Source organism: Leuciscus leuciscus, assembly GCF_965113295.1.
Source record: "Leuciscus leuciscus genome assembly, chromosome: 25".
NCBI classification, from domain to species: domain Eukaryota; kingdom Metazoa; phylum Chordata; class Actinopteri; order Cypriniformes; family Leuciscidae; genus Leuciscus; species Leuciscus leuciscus.
Genome location: NC_138724.1, coordinates 27,838,740 through 27,859,186, shown reverse-complemented (window position 1 = coordinate 27,859,186; position 20,447 = coordinate 27,838,740). Strand labels below are relative to the sequence as shown.

General features: G+C 38.0%; 1 long non-coding RNA gene across 1 annotated transcript; it reads left to right on the top strand.

The window, feature by feature from the left end:
• Positions 1-1,525: 1,525 nt before the first annotated feature.
• LOC309490165 lies at positions 1,526-3,190 on the top strand. Its single transcript, XR_014202615.1, has 4 exons — positions 1,526-1,599; positions 1,692-1,750; positions 1,834-1,937; positions 2,156-3,190. It is a non-coding gene; the product is annotated as an uncharacterized lncRNA (long non-coding RNA).
• The last annotated feature ends 17,257 nt before the right edge of the window (positions 3,191-20,447 follow it).

The window sequence follows — 20,447 nt, the reverse complement described above, 5'->3', positions numbered from 1 at the left end:
CGGCTATCTACGACTTCACAATTCTAATTTACACATCAATACTTAAACCTGTCCAGAAAGTAATTCAAATTTACTGCACATCATAAATGACCAAAATAACAATTAACAGACAGAGCTCGATGATCAATCAACTTAAGGCTCGTCCTATGTTCTGTGTTGCCTTCTCATCAGATTGACTCACAAGCTTACTTTCAAATTTGTCATTTGCCTTAACCCATCTATAATGCTAAAACACTCTTTCCAGAGGTTAATGACAAATTTATACACACTATTCAGACAGGATAGTTGTCCTTAACTAACACATACTGTTCAAAACATGAATTAACACTCACACTCATCCCTGACTACACTGTTAGACTTTTCTGTAATTTCTACAGTTATTTACTTTAAATCCCCCAGTATTATACTGCTATTTCTCTTTACAGTAAATAACTGTGATTCCAATTGCATCATGGGAATTTTCTGTGACGTCTAACACCACATACAGAGACTTACTGTATTTTTTAAATTTGCTGTATACTACTGTATTTGACGTAACTGCCTCTCTGGCTGGCACCATTCCACCGTGCTTTTTATTTCCTAATTTTTGCCTTACACCACGTGTCTACAACGCTATAATAGCCAGAGGCTGTCGCCTGTCTATATTGGACACATTGAAGCGACCGGACCTTTAAATGCAAACCTGTTTATCCCTTGTAAGAACTAGTGCGAGTGCTTGGACTCGTATCGGACTACGTCTGAAATATAACGGCCGCGGCGCATCACTACACTGTCTGGGATTTGTCGTGTCGCGTCAGACAGACATCCAGTGTAGGTAATGGGGTCTGTCTTTTGTTGGATCGCGACGTTCGTGTCTGGCCCGGGGAATAGACGGAATTCACTTCACCGAGAGAGAGATCAGCAAGCAAGGTAAAAAAAAAAAACAAAAAAAAAACATTCTGTGTATGTTGACAGGATTGTGCCCAGTTTAACGTATGTTATAACGTTAACGTTAGCCTAACGTTACTCGTCGTCAACATGGCGGTAACGAACTTTACCATGGTAAACTGAGCTAACGTTTCATTTTACACACTTTGTTAGATTATTGAATTGTCGAGTTAAAATATGCCATCGAGCAACGCGTTTACATTAACAATAAATGTGAATAAACTAATGTGAAATTCTGTTTATATCTTAATGTTGGCCTACTGATGAGAACCTTTATAGTTTTTGCATTAGTTTGCAAACTATACCATATTATAGTTTTTTTTTTTTATGGAATTTAATATTTACTTCCATTTTTGTGTTTAAAGGCAACTGCAACAAAGCGCCAATTCGCGCCAGTGACTTAGCAAGATTCCAGAGGTAGGCCAGCCCATTTGTGATATATTTTGAGATAAGTTTGCTGAAATGATTAGCATACACTATGTGAAAATTGCTTTTGAGCCACTGGTGCAGACTAGGTAGCTAACAATATCTTATAAAATCTCTATAAAATTGGCTAACTTTATATCAAATAAGTGACCTTTGCATTATGTCTAACTTTATTACACAGCAAATGAACCAATCAGAAGATGGACCATTGTCTTTGTTCAGTCTCACCAGATTAAATGTATCCAGGTAAGCACTGCAGTAAAACTCTCACTAAGACCAAATCTAGCATTCTAAACAACTTAAGTTTATATTTTTGCATTATTTTTATATTTTATTAGCCAGCGACTCTACCATTGCAGTTCCACCTGACTAGGAAGGTCCTAATATCAGCGCACAGGTGGGTTAACTACTGTAGGAAGGAGAACGATCATCACACAGTGATTTCTTGCATGTATCTTACTGTGTATTTGTCTCAAACAGGTACTCCTTCACTGCAGACAAGCTGAAATGGGCTAAAATCATCGATTTCAGTCGTTCAACTTCTTTCTATGCATCTCAGCATTTTTGGACAGAATTTAGGATTTGTAAGTATTAAAATTTAATCTGGCATAATTTAATTTAGTTCTTTTGTATGCTATTTATTGACAAAAGCTGTTTACAAATATATATTCTTAAGTTTTTGTGAAAATAATAATAAAAATTAACAAAAAAGGAGGTTAAAAATAATGTGACACTAATATTCTCTCTCTCTCTCTCTCTCTCTCTCTCTCTCTCTCTCTCTCTCTCTCTCTCTCTCATATAGTTTTGGAACCGGGATCTCCTCTGAAGGACTGAGTACATTTGTGTTTGTGGGCACGCATGCAGACCAGGGAACACTCTGATGTTGTCAATCAAGTTCTGAACAGGAACCAATCTTTGGAGAAGTTCATTTATTCACAAAGGTGGACAAAAACATTGTGTTGGCTTTTTAAAGATTATTTTGATGACTTTTACTCCTATGCTGTAGAAAAGATGGAGTAGACAGTCAGACATTGATAATAATAATAAATGTTTCTTGAGCATCAAAGAGACTTCTTTCAAAAACATTACGCCACTTAAATACTTCTTTTGGCCACCAGTGTACATGAATCCAACACATTTTTGGAAATAAGTGAAATTATTTTTAAGGTGGGGTTATGTATCTTGTATTGTGAAAAGAACTGTGTTTTGTCCTGTTTTGGACATTTCCTTTTTGAATGCTTAATGTATTTATATTCTGCAGTTTTATGAATGTAATGGTTGATATTTCATTATAATACTTGTATAAGCTAAACAACCAATGACTCTACATTCATTTAGTCAAATGCTAATGTTTTGTTTATGATTTTATGTATGTTTTCAAAAATGTTTGCAGTGAAGGACAGCACATAATGTGTTAATTTAACACGTTTACACATCTTTGTGCTAACCTCTCTGACATATTTACTTTGTTAAAATCATTAACACAATGAATGAGTTAAAATTAACACAAAAAATGTTGTCTCTAAACTTACCCATTAATGTGTAAAAATTTCACACATCATTTCCAGCATTGGCATGTTTATTTTGTGATATATATGAAATGTTTTAAATAAAAAAATGGTATTTTGTGATAACTTTGTCTAATTGGTTTGTATGAAAGTAGTACTTATGTAGGATAAAAATAAAATTAATCATATATCAAAATTATCAAATCTAATTTATATTTAGTACAAATAAAAATAATTACAGTAGTGTACTGATTAGCTTAGTTTTTACAGTAATGCACTGTACTGATTAGCTTCGTTTTTACAGTAATGCACTGTATTACACAAAACTGAAATACGGTTTGGTACTGTAACTCTTAATTACAGTAACTTACTGGCAACAGTGTTGCCAGTAAGTTACTGTAAAAAACCCTTGAAAAGTCTAACAGTGTATGAACCGCTCATATTTCTTATTTATATCTTTTCTCTAAAAAGATTTAAATTTTAAATGACATTTTAACCTTACATTTTCCTGTATCTTTTATCTAATGTTTTTATTTATGGCCTCTTAACCAGTTTCAAAGCATGTCTGTTCATTTGATTTTAGAAAAGTCAGCTGGATTGTTTTGGTGCATTATTATTACTTTACTTCAGCTTTCTTTGGCTGACTGATAACAGAAAGACAGACAGAGTACCATCCCTTCCTCCACTCAAACAGTCTCTTTCTCTCTCACTATAAGCAAATAATCTTTTCAACAGCCTCCTAGAACTGTAACTAAAATAATCATAGTCATAGTCAATCCTTAATAGTTCACAAATGTCAAAATACAAATGTTTGACTCAAATTAGAACCATTACAACAATCTAAAATACATTATGCTATGATCTTTTCTAAGGTTATCTTTAGTTTAAATACTCAATTCACCTAACCTTCGTTTTTCAGAAATTTCTCTTGACTCATCACAAGCTGTTCTCATCTTTTAGCCACCACCATGTCTAACGACCTTCAGGAGTTAAAACTAGTTCAATTTCAAACATTTTTCCTTGCCCATAAGGCAACCAACATTATGTTCCTTATGTCACATCTTTGATCTTCTGTTAAAACAGAACGGTCAAATGTTTAAGGTGACCAGCTATTCGAAGTCCCTGTAATCAAGATGGTTGTTGGTTGTGCTCTGTGATACTATTTACATATTACTGAGATTGGATGTAATTGTCTCTATATGATAATTAAGCTCTTTTAAGTGAAGGAACATTTTGATATATATATATGGAGTGGAAGTTGTAGGGAACAGCTTATAGACCCCTCTTTGATGCTCTTGGCCCCAAGTAGCATCACAACCACTCCCTTTTCGTAGATAACACCTCCCGAACCTGGTGGGCAGGTGCCCCAGTGGCGGCGTAGCCCCTGGCTTAGGTTGTTCCCATCTATGGCCATCAGAGAATCTTACCCGTCTTCGGGATCTACGCCTCCTGCACACTGAGTTATGGCTCTACTTCACTTGAGCAAAATTATCATAGTTTGTGATAATGAAATGTATTATTTTTTTTATTTTTTTTTAATACAAGGTAACCAGGAACCATCATATCCACTTGGAACATTCAATATTGACATTCAGTGTACTGTTACTTCTGTAGCCGGAGCCATCAGCCCTGTTTCATGGTGCAGGCTAATATCAGACAAAGAGGTGGTCCTAAAATAAACTAGTCAAAAATGTCACTTCTATCATTTAAGGTCTGCATTATTATTTTAAAGACTTCTTTTAAAATCATTCAGTTTTACTTCTAAAACATTTATAAATTGTCCTCTAAATTTGTCAAATCTGAACTGTCTGTAGCATGATTTGTTTTAGCTTTTCCATATCTATGATTTTCAACTGAAACACTGTGCTTTACACAGGCTCAGACAACAGCTTTCAGCTGGCATTGAATGAGAGAGAGACTCTTGAGGCATTCAGGACTGATACACTGCATTCTCATAAACTTTTATCTACCATCTTTTATCTACTCTAGCCCATCTTAAGGCATATTTTCCATAAATTACATGTATTGTAATTTAGACATTACAAATTTCCACCCAGAATGAGTCTCTGTTGCACTGAAACTGTGGCAGTTTCAGTTACAGCATACCAAATTCAGATAAGCAAACCTGTTTTGGCCAATTCACAATCTTCTTTTGAACCCAAAACATCAGCTGTTAGCTCTTTTCATAGTCAACAACAAGCTTTTGTTTAATCAAATGCCTTTTTTACACATTTTACATTTTTCAACTGTTAATCCTGTAACACTGCTTCTGCTTATTTTATCTTAAAGAAATAATAATTATTCTAGTTCTTAATAACGTTTCAAATTTCATTTCAATTTTAGTTGTCAGGTTTTCCATTACCATAATTTAATACCCGACTTCAATGTTTTCTCTAGGAGTTTATCAATCTGCTTCTATGATTCATACTAACTTTTTAGACTGCTCTCTCTGCTTGTCATACATTTTATGATTATCACTATAAATCATTCGTTAGATTTGTCTCTCTATATCATCTAAAACCTTATCAAAGCGTTTCATTCAAAACACAATCATCCTTTTAGTGACCGGTACTTTTAAAATATTTTGCAACTCATTTAGCTCATCTGTAATTTTACGTCAACCGGTACTTTTTATAGTTCTTTCCTTTCAAAAGGAATTCCTTACACTTAATATCTTTCAATCTTCTTTACAACTTTCAAAAGTTTATCTATCAACTTTCTTTTCTCCCTCATTTACTTTTACAGTCATACAGTGGGCATTTTACAGTCACTGAATGCTGACCGCAATAAAACACTCTCTGTTATTCTACCTACAGTCTTATCCCTGTGATCTTTCTAACATCTCCGCCCTACTTTACACCCCTGAAGCAGTGTGTTCTATTCAGGAAATGCAAACAGAGCCACTGATAAGTTCTCTGCATTTTCCCCCACTGTCCCAGCTGCAAATTCAATTACAATAGCCGAATCATAATCTTCATCATATTAACATTGATTTACTTTCTAACCCATATTAACACAGACTGTTCTTTAAATTTGTGTTATTTTGGCACTTTCTTTGTTTGGAGCCAGTCAAGTTACTGTTTATCTTTCCAATCAGAATCAAACTTTTAGAAAAACATAATCTGCAATTCTCTTTAAACTGAGAGCTTCAGAGCAGAGCTGCTTACAGCATTTGCTCTCTTTTGTATCAGGACTATTCAGTTACTCTTCATATAGTATAAAGAAATTTAGCATGTCATTAATTTCATTAACACTGATTTGATAGCTTATTCTTCTATCAAATGGTTAGTTTGCAGATTCAACTTAATATTATCATTATTCCTCAGTCCCACTTATCTCTACTGTTTCACAGAAACCACAAAATTTTTCAAATCTTGTTCTCAGTCTCTAAATTACACAGACAGCTATCCTAGCCGCTTGCACCTTCAACTCTTGTTATAAAAATATGGCAATCTATTCTTAAATACTCTTGTTTTCATAACATTAATACAATAAAGCACATTCACATCATTATTATTGGCAGGACATTAATTTTCATAAGCAACACGGAAAATCTAAATATTCTAAGCGAGTTTCACAAAGTTTCTGATTAACTTTAGTCACACGTGTCTAGGGAAATTATCTCCAACCCATAATTTCCTTTATAAAACAATATATTTTCCTTAAATGGCTTAATATCAACCAAATATCCAATCTTTGGACATTTCTAATTTGATATTATCATCAACAACACTGATTACAAAAACAAGTATACATTTAACATCCAGAAGCTGGGTTGAACAAGCAAGCGCTGTTGCTATACTCCCAGCATAGCTGGACCCTTTAGGTTCAAAAGACAATGGTTGTCAAAATAAACATCATTTCAATAATTATTTTATCTCTAAAATATAGAATTTTTCCCGTTCTGCTTAATGAAACATTCCTTATCTTTATATCATGTTAATCCCTGTTAATCATACTCAATGCCTTATTTTTATCTAAAACTTACTTTTCATACCATTTCAACTTAATTTGACTTAATCAGGCGTTCATAAATATGAATTTTATCTTCCCCTACATGCCAGTTCCTTCTGTATCTGTTCAATCCAACAATTCACTGTTTGTAATTTCCATCAGGAAAAACATTCTCTCTTCCCTACATGCCAGTTCCTTCTGTATCGACTCTGTTCTCTTTTATCTGCTTCTTTTCCATCCAACAATTCACTGTTTGTACACAGTCCTTGCACACATGTTTAACACACACACAGCAACCCTTCTGTTTTCCCTGTAATCATTTCTCATTTGACAGAAAATAGGTGTGTAAAAATGGTCTAATTTAGTGTTAGATGACCCCATTTTGGCTGAATTTCCTCTCTTGGATTTTTCTTTTGACGCGCGTCTTACTAATCTGTCAAACGTCTTCGACAGATCCGACTTTTTCACCCAAAATCAGCCAGGTTTTAGCAAAAATGCTCTTTGATTATCTGTGACTCTTCCGTTCACCTATTTAATCAACTGTGGTACTTCCGTCCACTTTACGAGCTAGTTTTTTTTAGAGATCGGTCTGATTTTGTCAGAGCAATTTCTTCCTCAAAACTTTCTCTGCTCGTACCAAAAAACAAATTCAGCCAATATGGTTCACGTTCACTCACAATTATCAATTTACACTTAACATCAATAAAACAATTTTGCCGTTTCTTACCCAGAGATGCCTTCTCTTTTCTGTAATTGCCACGGATTCTTTTTGATCTTTGTGGGAGTTCTTCAACTGGTCCTGAATGCGGGTATTGGCTCTCTCTCCCTTAACCTGTTGAGTTTCTATCTCAATCCGTCGAGGTATGAGACGGCCGCCTGGTGCTGCCGGGTTGCACTTCCGTCAAATCCGTTCTCAGGACCAGGAGAAGAAGAGTCCGCACGAGATCCGACACTTCTGACACCACTTGTAAGAGCAATTTTCAGAGATTAATAAAAACAGCATCAAAGGTGTAAGAAACTTTCAAGAGGCAAAATTGTTATAAAGAGAAAAGGTTTATTCTTTGAGGATTCTTTCCACAGACCGCAGCCACCCAGCCTTGAAACAGAATGCCTGGTGACCCAATAAAAACATAGACATTTTATACAGTTTTCTCTGTCATCATGACCCCTCCTTCCAAGTTTCTGTAGTTTTCCTTAAAGATATGGGATATCTTCAACTGGTTTTCTACCCCCCTTGGTTGGTCAAACTGTTCTTTGTCTCTGAGATACCAAAAGGCTTTCGTTTACGACCTAAATTACCTCCTGCATTCTCCTGCCTGGATCCCTTCTCGTGCCCTAGGTGTCTATCTTCCTGGCCCATCTGCTTTTATTACGTTTGTTTTGCTTGTCCCCCCCTTCAGCTGCTAGAAAACCCTCACAGAAACAGATGATTAAATGAAATGAACAGTTTGGAAACAAATAAATATAAGTAATACTGAATTTTTCCGTAACACACTTTAATTAGATAGTCCTAAAATATATCTACTAACACTTAGTGGATAATGTCTATTAATAGTCTACTGATCATAAACAATTTATTTGTTGACAAGCAACAGATCTAATCTTTAGTTGACTATCAACAGATTATCTACAAATGGTTAACAATTTTTTTAAAACAGTTTTAAATCAGCTAAAATAATCATTAATTTGATGCATATGAGACCCCTTGAGTAGGATATACAGTATCATATACTTCATATGCTGACATGACTGTTGACATTTAACTGACAGATTGATCTTGAGTTGTTGGAACTCAATCTACAGAAAGTTAGTTGACAATTGGTTAATAACCTGTTGCAAAATAACATTGACAGTCAACAGGCACTTTTTTGTAAAATCTGTAGATTAACACTTGAATTGTACCTTATAGTCTATAGGCAGTCAGTTGAACGTATGTTACTTGTCAGTTGAAACAGTGTTGTTGAATGTCAAATGATGAACTGTTGACAAGCTACTGAATGGCTACTAATAACTAGTAAAGTCTCAACAAACGGACTATCAAAATAAAGTGTTACCGTTTTGTGTATTATGTGTCAAGTTTACAGATGCAGATACATTAAACGTGTGTTATGTCATCACTGCTCACTATCACACTACAATACAAGATTACGTGTCAAATAAATAAATGAACTTGAAATCATTTTAGTTCATGTCAAGCGATTGCAAAGTGATACATGACCCAGTAAAAATTAATTCCATTAATCCTGAAAATAGTTTAAAGGGACAGTTCACCCAAAATTTTTAATTCTGTCATAATTTATTCACCCTCATGCGCGCATCTGACGAGCCTCACAGCCCTTCTACTGCTCAAACTGACCTTTCACCTTTCAGTTATTAGAGAGAAGGATGGACAACGACACTGGGAAACACATGCACGCTCAGCACTGAATCACAGTGCACACACACACACAGATCACATGCTAGTTTGATGTTAGTTAGCATGCAGCAACACCTAAACTGATAAATATTAAATATTAGAACCGCATTGTGTAAGAAACATAGGGGGAACAGAATCCGACGGCAAATAATTCAGCTGTCGAAATCCGTTCCCCCACCCCAATGATGAGAGATGTTGATGTATCGGCTTAAAATAAGCTTATTCTATTCTGTGTGTGCATGGAGCTTAAACAGCATCAATTTGATAAATATCAGAACCTCAGTGTGTAAGAAAAACATAGGGGGAACTGAATCCGACGGCAAAAAAACAGCTGTCGGAATCCGTTCCCCCACTCCCATTATGAGAGGTGTTGATATAATGGCTTAAAAAAATGCTGATTCTATTTTTTGAGTGTGGATGGAGCTTAACTTGCATCAGTTTAAAGAATATATTTTTTTGCCTTTTATTATGATAGGACAGTATAGTATCAAGAAAGTTTGACGAACCGGGACTTGAACTCGGGTCGCAATAAGCTGAAAATCAACAAATGCCAGAATAGAGTGCACTGACCACTAGGCTATTGGATCACGTAACTAGCTGCAATGTGATAAATATTAGAACCGCATTGTGTAAGAAACATAGGGGGAACAGAATCCGACGGCAAATAATTCAGCTGTCGAAATCCGTTCCCCCACCCCAATGATGAGAGATGTTTATGTATCGGCTTAAAATAAGCTTATTCTATTCTGTGTGTGCATGGAGCTTAAACAGCATCAATTTGATAAATATCTGAACCTCAGTGTGTCAGAAATATGGGGGGAACAGAATCCGACGGCAAAAAAAACAGCTGTCGGAATCCATTCCCCCACTCCCATTATGAGAGGTGTTGATATAATGGCTTGAAAAATGCTGATTCTATTTTTTGTGTGTGGATGGAGCTTAACTTGCATCAGTTTAAAGAATATATTTTTTTGCCTTTTATTATGATAGGACAGTATAGTATCAAGAAAGTTTGACGAACTGGGACTTGAACTCGGGACGCAATAAGCTGAAAATCAATTAATTACAGTACAGAGTGCACTGACCACTAGGCTATTGGTCCACGTAATTAGCTGCAATGTGATAAATATTAGAACCGCATTGTGTAAGAAACATAGGGGGAACAGAATCCGACGGCAAATAATTCAGCTGTCGAAATCCGTTCCCCCACCCCAATGATGAGAGATGTTGATGTATCGGCTTAAAATAAGCTTATTCTATTCTGTGTGTGCATGGAGCTTAAACAGCATCAATTTGATAAATATCAGAACCTCAGTGTGTAAGAAAAACACAGGGGGAACTGAATCCGACGGCAAAAAAACAGCTGTCGGAATCCGTTCCCCCACTCCCATTATGAGAAGTGTTGATGTAATGGCTTAAAAAATGCAGATTTTATTTTTGTGTGTGGATGGAGCTTAACTTGCATCAGTTTAAAGAATATATTTTTTTGCCTTTTATTATGATAGGACAGTATAGTATCAAGAAAGTTTGACGATCCGGGACTTGAACTCGTGTTGCAATAAGCTGAAAATCAACAAATGCCAGAATAGAGTGCTCTGACCACTAGGCTATTGGTCCACGCAATTAGCTGCAATGTGATAAATATTAGAACCGCATTGTGTAAGAAACATAGGGGGAACAGAATCCGACGGCAAATAATTCAGCTGTCGAAATCCGTTCCCCCACCCCAATGATGAGAGATGTTTATGTATCGGCTTAAAATATGCTTATTCTATTCGGTGTGTGCATGGAGCTTAAAGGTGCTCTAAGTGATGTCACGCATTTTTTAGGCCAAAACATTTTTTGTCACATACAGCAAACATCTCCTCACTATCCGCTAGCTGCCTGTCCCCTGAACACACTGTAAAAAAACGCGGTCTCTGTAGACACCACAGGCTCCACAAACGGCAACAAAAACAAACTGGGCTCACCCGCACCACGAAACATAACAAACAGTGCTCCAGCCAATAACTGGCGAGAAGTATTTGAGGGTGGGGTTTGGGGGTTAGTGCGCGTGCACATGAAGGGGGTGTGGAGGAGAGAGAAGCATGAAGAGGGAAGTTTGAATTATGGCCGACACACGACCAAAGAGACAACGTTTCGATGAACAAATTGCAAAGAAGAGGGACAAGGATAAGGGACAAGGATAAGGAACGCGCGAAGTCCCGAATTTAACTTACATCGGAAAAACCCTCGAAAGGTGACGAGAACTCCGCCGGCAGAAGGGCTTCCAATCCGACATTCAGTTGCTCTGTTTTTGCAGAACAGGTAAATCCATTTTTCTTTCTAAATTGACGTTCATGTTCGCCAAACCAACACAAGGATGTAATTAGCTAGAACTATGCAGTCAGCGTTAACTTTGGTGAATACAACATATTTCAGCTAGCGATCAATCTCTATTGTAAATGGTCAAGCAAATTCACAGTAGGGCGACAATTTGTGTGAATGATTGTTTTCACCCACTGTTTGTTATGGATTTGAATGTTCATTTATAGGCTATTGACAACTTTGACTACATTTGTTTACGACGCCGCCGTTGTTTATGCTGACTGGGACACGCGAAGCTAACGTTATCTTGCTATTATTGCGTCCTTGTATGGGAGCTAACGTTATAGTTATAACCTCAGGTTGCGAAACGATTTTAAGACAATGTTTCTCTTTTTCTGCATTCTGTTCTGCAATATATAAAAGCATTTATCTAACTTGGTGACATTACACATTGAATGAAGTATCAGTAAAACTTAACTTTGTTTTTAGTGATTACTTTGACTTTCCTTTATGCCGGAAGGGAGGGGAGGAGGGAGGAGACGGGATGGGGAGGGGGGAGGAGGGAGGAGACGGGATGGGGAGGGGGGAGGAGGGAGGAGACGGGATGGGGAGGAGGGAGGAGACGGGATGAGGAGGAGGGAGGGTCTAGCTAGCCTTTGTTTTGTTTGACAACAATTCGAATGTCAACACTCCCGGCATCACTTAGAGCACCTTTAAACAGCATCAATTTGATAAATATCAGAACCTCAGTCTGTGGGAACAGAATCCGACGGCAAAAAAACAGCTGTCGGAATCCGTTCCCCCACTCCCATTATGAGATGTGTTGATGTAATGACTTAAAAAATGCTGATTTTATTTTTGTGTGTGGATGGAGCTTAACTTGCATCAGTTTAAAGAATATATTTTTTTGCCTTTTATTATGATAGGACAGTATAGTATCAAGAAAGTTTGACGAACTGGGACTTGAACTCGGGTCGCAATAAGCTGAAAATCAATGAATTACATTACAGAGTGCACTAACCACTAGGCTATTGGTCCAGGTAATTAACTGCAATGTGATAAATATTAGAACCGCATTGTGTAAGAAACATAGGGGGAACAGAATCCGACGGCAAATAATTCAGCTGTCGAAATCCGTTCCCCCACCCCAATGATGAGAGATGTTGATGTATCGGCTTAAAATAAGCTTATTCTATTCTGTGTGTGCATGGAGCTTAAACAGCATCAATTTGATAAATATCAGAACCTCAGTGTGTAAGAAAAACACAGGGGGAACTGAATCCGACGGCAAAAAAACAGCTGTCGGAATCCGTTCCCCCACTCCCATTATGAGAAGTGTTGATGTAATGGCTTAAAAAATGCAGATTTTATTTTTGTGTGTGGATGGAGCTTAACTTGCATCAGTTTAAAGAATATATTTTTTTGCCTTTTATTATGATAGGACAGTATAGTATCAAGAAAGTTTGACGATCCGGGACTTGAACTCGTGTTGCAATAAGCTGAAAATCAACAAATGCCAGAATAGAGTGCTCTGACCACTAGGCTATTGGTCCACGCAATTAGCTGCAATGTGATAAATATTAGAACCGCATTGTGTAAGAAACATAGGGGGAACAGAATCCGACGGCAAATAATTCAGCTGTCGAAATCCGTTCCCCCACCCCAATGATGAGAGATGTTTATGTATCGGCTTAAAATATGCTTATTCTATTCGGTGTGTGCATGGAGCTTAAAGGTGCTCTAAGTGATGTCACGCATTTTTTAGGCCAAAACATTTTTTGTCACATACAGCAAACATCTCCTCACTATCCGCTAGCTGCCTGTCCCCTGAACACACTGTAAAAAAACGCGGTCTCTGTAGACACCACAGGCTCCACAAACGGCAACAAAAACAAACTGGGCTCACCCGCACCACGAAACATAACAAACAGTGCTCCAGCCAATAACTGGCGAGAAGTATTTGAGGGTGGGGTTTGGGGGTTAGTGCGCGTGCACATGAAGGGGGTGTGGAGGAGAGAGAAGCATGAAGAGGGAAGTTTGAATTATGGCCGACACACGACCAAAGAGACAACGTTTCGATGAACAAATTGCAAAGAAGAGGGACAAGGATAAGGGACAAGGATAAGGAACGCGCGAAGTCCCGAATTTAACTTACATCGGAAAAACCCTCGAAAGGTGACGAGAACTCCGCCGGCAGAAGGGCTTCCAATCCGACATTCAGTTGCTCTGTTTTTGCAGAACAGGTAAATCCATTTTTCTTTCTAAATTGACGTTCATGTTCGCCAAACCAACACAAGGATGTAATTAGCTAGAACTATGCAGTCAGCGTTAACTTTGGTGAATACAACATATTTCAGCTAGCGATCAATCTCTATTGTAAATGGTCAAGCAAATTCACAGTAGGGCGACAATTTGTGTGAATGATTGTTTTCACCCACTGTTTGTTATGGATTTGAATGTTCATTTATAGGCTATTGACAACTTTGACTACATTTGTTTACGACGCCGCCGTTGTTTATGCTGACTGGGACACGCGAAGCTAACGTTATCTTGCTATTATTGCGTCCTTGTATGGGAGCTAACGTTATAGTTATAACCTCAGGTTGCGAAACGATTTTAAGACAATGTTTCTCTTTTTCTGCATTCTGTTCTGCAATATATAAAAGCATTTATCTAACTTGGTGACATTACACATTGAATGAAGTATCAGTAAAACTTAACTTTGTTTTTAGTGATTACTTTGACTTTCCTTTATGCCGGAAGGGAGGGGAGGAGGGAGGAGACGGGATGGGGAGGGGGGAGGAGGGAGGAGACGGGATGGGGAGGGGGGAGGAGGGAGGAGACGGGATGGGGAGGAGGGAGGAGACGGGATGAGGAGGAGGGAGGGTCTAGCTAGCCTTTGTTTTGTTTGACAACAATTCGAATGTCAACACTCCCGGCATCACTTAGAGCACCTTTAAACAGCATCAATTTGATAAATATCAGAACCTCAGTCTGTGGGAACAGAATCCGACGGCAAAAAAACAGCTGTCGGAATCCGTTCCCCCACTCCCATTATGAGATGTGTTGATGTAATGACTTAAAAAATGCTGATTTTATTTTTGTGTGTGGATGGAGCTTAACTTGCATCAGTTTAAAGAATATATTTTTTTGCCTTTTATTATGATAGGACAGTATAGTATCAAGAAAGTTTGACGAACTGGGACTTGAACTCGGGTCGCAATAAGCTGAAAATCAATGAATTACATTACAGAGTGCACTAACCACTAGGCTATTGGTCCAGGTAATTAACTGCAATGTGATAAATATTAGAACCGCATTGTGTAAGAAACATAGGGGGAACAGAATCCGACGGCAAATAGTTCAGGGGCCTGTTTCAGAAAGGAGGTTAAGTGAAAACTCTGAGTATGTTAACCCTGAAATGAGGGAAACTCTGAGTTTTCTGTTTCAGAATGGGAGGTATGTTAAACCTGAGAAAGCAGAGTAAGTCAAGCCCGTTTCTGAAAGAGAGGTAACTTATACTCAGAGTCAGTTACCATGGTAACTTACTCTGTGAACCTAACCTGGTCGGGAGCAGGTTTTCTTCGGTAAACCCAGAGTTTATTTCGGTCTCCTCCCCTTTTTTAAAGAGGAAGTGGTGTTTAAACACCTCATTCATTCTTTCAGTACATTTTTATTAATAAAAATAATAAATAAAATATTGCTATTTTTACTGGTTTTTTTTATAATTTTTTTTTTTTTATAAGATGAAGTCTATATAACTCCTTAACTGGCAAATGAAAAAACAGTAGTAGATTAGAGTTACATAATGTAGTTCTAAACAAATTCTACTGAATTAAACTGTGGCATTTACTGAAAATCACTGAACTGTGTTCATCTGTGCAACAGAAGAATACCCGTTTATACTTGGATATAAACTTATATTCTATAGGCTACTCCACATAAATATGTGAAAAAAATCTGAATGTGTAGATTGTGTGATGTGTAGACACATAATATTAACATTACCTCTCTGTGGCAGCAGAATCCTCATTGTCATGTGAAGATGAGCATTTGGTTGAGTATAACTTTATAACACTATTTATCATAATTTCTGGTGTATTGATAGGCTATACTTACAACTGCCTGGGGTTCTGTTGGGACAGGAGGCTCCAAAAGACAGATATTACCATCAGAATATGTTGGGACCAACAAAAAAAACCAACCCAAAGTAAAATAAATGCAAATATCAAAAATAGCCTATAAAAAATGACACATGTAAACCTCTTACATTTTATGAAGGCCCTTGGATCTTCGGGAGTGACTGGCTCTGAAGTCCGTCCAGGAATTCCCTCAGCCAAAAATGCTGCTGCACTGCTTGACACTGGATGCCATTTAGTTAAATATGTCAAATGTAAAGTCAGGTAGCCTACACCCATGATATGCTCAAGCCTTACTTGATTGAATTATGTTTTTATATTTCATTTTCAGCTGCTGCCATGTTCTTTTAATGCCCGCAGGATTGCCCCTACATGAAAATTAAAATTAGGTTGAATAACATACTGTTCTTTCACCTCTGATATTATAACAGTTGAGTAAGTTACTTGTATTACTAACTACAAATGACATCTTCAACAGTGTAATTAGATGAATGTCTACTTATTACTAATTACTAAATCCCATATCAACCTCAACCACTTGAACAATACAAAGAGAGACAAGAAACTGCACTTTTAATGCTTTCAAATAAACAATATACAATTGCATGAATTATTCTTGAATTGACCAAAGTGTGTAGAGGGAGAAGGTTACATTAAAAATATACCTTTTAAAAATGTATGTTAAATATACAGAATTGTTCTATAGTCTAATGCAATTACATCAGATTTTACTTTAAATTACAGAATAATTAAGAGAAATCCCTTTAATTAAATTGCAGTATTTAGATTACTTGGTAATTAATTACACCCAACACTGTAACTAATTAAAATGTAAAGGTGAGAAACGTGCAGACCTCTTTTTGTCTGGCGCTGTTGCCATGGTGACTCATAATATCTGTGCTCCATTGATAATGGCTTTTTATAGTTGTGGTGCACGCGCTTAACTCAGAGTAGGTCAACTCAGAGTTGATTGAACTAACTCATTTCAGCTGTTCTGTAACCGAAAACTCAGAGTTTCCCATCTCAGGGTAAGTCAACTCAGAGTTCAAGTTTTAACTCAGAGTTGGTTGAACCTCCTTTCTGAAACAGGCCCCAGCTGTCGAAATCCGTTCCCCCACCCCAATGATGAGAGATGTTTATGTATTGTATGCTTAATAATATTTATCAAATATTAAATGTTTATCTATTTACATTTTACCAGGCATTCGTTAACATCCTTCTGTTGACGGGTATCTTTAATCATTTTGACATTGATGAGCTAGACCGATGAACTTTTAGTCATCCTAACAACAAACAGAGCGGTGCGTGATGGAGTGCATCAGAGTAGCATCAAGAATATCAAATACATTGCAGTGAATCTCATATTTTACATTGCCAATAATAATGACAGGTTTGCGAACGTGCAGAACTCGGTGAGCTCGCGCAAAAACACATTCAGCACAGCGAGTCATTTAAACGCCTCTGATTGGCCGGTGCGTTCAACCGATATGTCTGTGATTGGCTACAATGCTCAACGCTGCAAAAGCAAAGTACCGTTAATGCAAAGGGAAAATATAAATAAAACTGTAATATGTAGGCTACTTTTCGTGATTAGGTAATCGCGGCTGCTGTAATCTTATTCGCGTTTGTTTTTCTGATTAATTGTTTTGATCTATGAGAATGACAAGGTAACAACATATTCGGGGCTTTGCTTAAAACATGTAATGCAGTTTTCATAATGCCGTCAAATGATAGTATTTTGACAGTCATTGTGCTATGATTGACTGTATGTTCATGTTGGATAGAAAACTATAGCGCTTGATTCAGAGAATGATTAAATTTTGAGTTGCATAAAAGGTGAACGGAGTGGATTCTGGATCAATATTTTTTCTTCTAAATATCAAATGAGTTAAATGAGTTTCTCTAAGCTTATGAGATTTTAATTTGTTATAGAAGTTACCAGTGTAATTACTGAAATAGTCTTTTCATGTATTCTTTAATGTCTGTATTTGATATCTGAGCTCATGTCAGGAATGCAGTGACAGTGCTTGCTCATTTAGCCCGGCTTCCAGAAATGAAATATGGACTCGTTTTGTGTTTGAGAAAGGTCTTCAACATGTGTCAATACATCTGCTTTTCTAGGTTACCCTGACACAGGGGTCACAGGGGTCATTGTAATCTATAGTTTGAGTGACAAATTCTTAGTTATAGCGTTTACTTTCCTGCTAGATTAAAGTGTCCTCGCACTGAGAGAAAGAACATGTTATCTTGATGTTTTGAGAAGACTCCTGTTCATAGTTAGAGTCCGACCAAATCCAATCTTGAAGAAGATGTGTGTGTGTCTGTGTGTGTGTTAGTATTCTTAAGGAACAAGTGCGTTATTGGAGATTGACTGACTTGTTTTCTTCGACATGTTGACACCTACCCGTATGAAAAGAAAATATGTTTCCCTATATATGAATGATATATAGTAGAACCTCGGATAAAACTCAATAGTAGAACCTCGGATTCAGGAGGAACAGTGTGGTTTTCGTCCTGGTCGTGGAACACTGGACCAGCTCTATACCCTCTACAGGGTGCTGGAGGGTTCATGGGAGTTTGCCCAACCAATCCACATGTGCTTTGTGGATTTGGAGAAGGCATTCGACTGTGTCCCTCTCGGCATCTTGTGGAGGGTGCTCTGGGACTATGAGGTTCGGGGCCCTTTGCTAAGGGCTACCCGGTCCCTGTACGACCGGAGCAGGAGCTTGGTTCGCATTGCCGGCAGTAAGTCAGACTTGTTCCCGGTGCATGTTGGACTCCGGCAGGGCTGCCCTTTGTCGCCGGTTCTGTTCATAACTTTTATGGACAGAATTTCTAGGCGCAGCCAGGGGCCGGAGGGGGTCATGTTTGGGGACCACACAATTTCATCTCTGCTCTTTGCGGATGATGTTGTCGTGCTGGCCCCATCAGACCAGGACCTTCAGCATGCACTGGGACGGTTTGCAGCCGAGTGTGAAGCGGCTGGGATGAGAATCAGCACCTCCAAATCCGAGACCATGGTTCTCAGTCGGAAAAGGGTGGTTTGCCCGCTTCAGGTTGGTGGAGAGTTCCTGCCTCAAGTGGAGGAGTTCAAGTATCTTGGGGTCTTGTTCACGAGTGAGGGAAGGATGGAACGGGAGATTGACAGACGGATCGGTGCAGCTTCTGCAGTAATGCGGTCGCTGTACCGGTCTGTCGTGGTGAAGAAGGAGCTGAGCCGTAAGGCGAAGCTCTCGATTTACCGGTCAATCTACGTTCCTACTCTCACCTATGGTCATGAGCTGTGGGTTATGACCGAAAGGACAAGATCCCGGATACAGGCGGCCGAAATGAGCTTTCTCCACAGGGTGGCTGGGCGATCCCTTAGAGATAGGGTGAGAAGCTCAGTCACTCGGGAGGAGCTCAGAGTAGAGCCGCTGCTCCTCCACATCTCGAGGGGCCACTTGAGGTGGCTCGGGCATCTTTTCCGGATGCCTCCTGGACGCCTTCCCGGGAAGGTGTTCCGGGCATGTCCCACCGGGAGGAGACCCCGGGGAAGACCTAGGACACGCTGGAGGGACTATGTCTCCCGGCTGGCCTGGGAACACCTCGGTGTCCCCCCGGAAGAGCTGGAGGAAGTGTCTAGGGAGAGGGAAGTCTGGGCATCCCTGCTTAGACTGCTGCCCCCGCGACCCGCCCCGGATAAGCGGAAGAAGATGGATGGATGGATGGATGGATGGATATATGAATGATCAATATATTGAATGGCTTAAAGGTATATTTGAAAATATACAGAATAATATATTGTGTTAATATATTACAATAGCCTATATTGAATAGTACATAAGGTAATGCCACTTTTCATATATTGAAAAATATGTGACAATATATTTACTAATATATCATAATGTAATTTTATATTCAGTAATACATTTCAGAATATATGCACATGTGATCAGATATGGTAGGCTACTGCATGTGTAATATATTGCAGATATATGTACTCATGCAGCTTAAACATATAATGAAATATATTATATCTGTTAATTTTTTAATCGTTTACATTATAAATGTTTCATATTTTCAAGCTAGTTGGCAGAAGCACAAGCACACCTGCATGTACTGAAGTATTTAGCCAAGAGAATATCACTGTGCACATCCACTACTTTTAAAATATAGTTATTATACATGGTTTTTGGCCAATTGTCAACCGAACGACAGCACAATGGTGACCCCAAAAACTCAGACATACCAGAAAACCTTTTAAATTCCCAAATAATAGAGCATTAAACGCTTAAAACAGATCTCCTCCCTATTTTAATATTGAGCAAAACACATTAAAAAACACTTAATTGTAACATTTGCTCTCCTTTAACAGTCAGAAACAAAGCATGCTGGGAACACATCGGTTGTTCTGTGACTGTGTGTGTGTGTGTGTGTGTGTGTATATGTGTGAACATACATTCACATTTATATGGGAACATGTATGTGCATATGTACGCAATAAAGGATAAAACTTTGTGAATATTACATGTAATGCTATTTTTGTCTTCATTTATAAATATTTTATATGTATTAATATATAGCCACATGGACAATGCATATATTGCAGTATAGTGAAAAATATAAGCACTAGTTTCCCATATATGGAAATGTATTATGTAATATATTACATTGTATTTTGCAGTATATTCCCATATATGTTTGTTCTGTAAGGGTAGACACACAGTCTTGTGACCTCGGAGGGCCACTCGTATAACTCAGGGTCCTGGTATCAGCCATACATATATG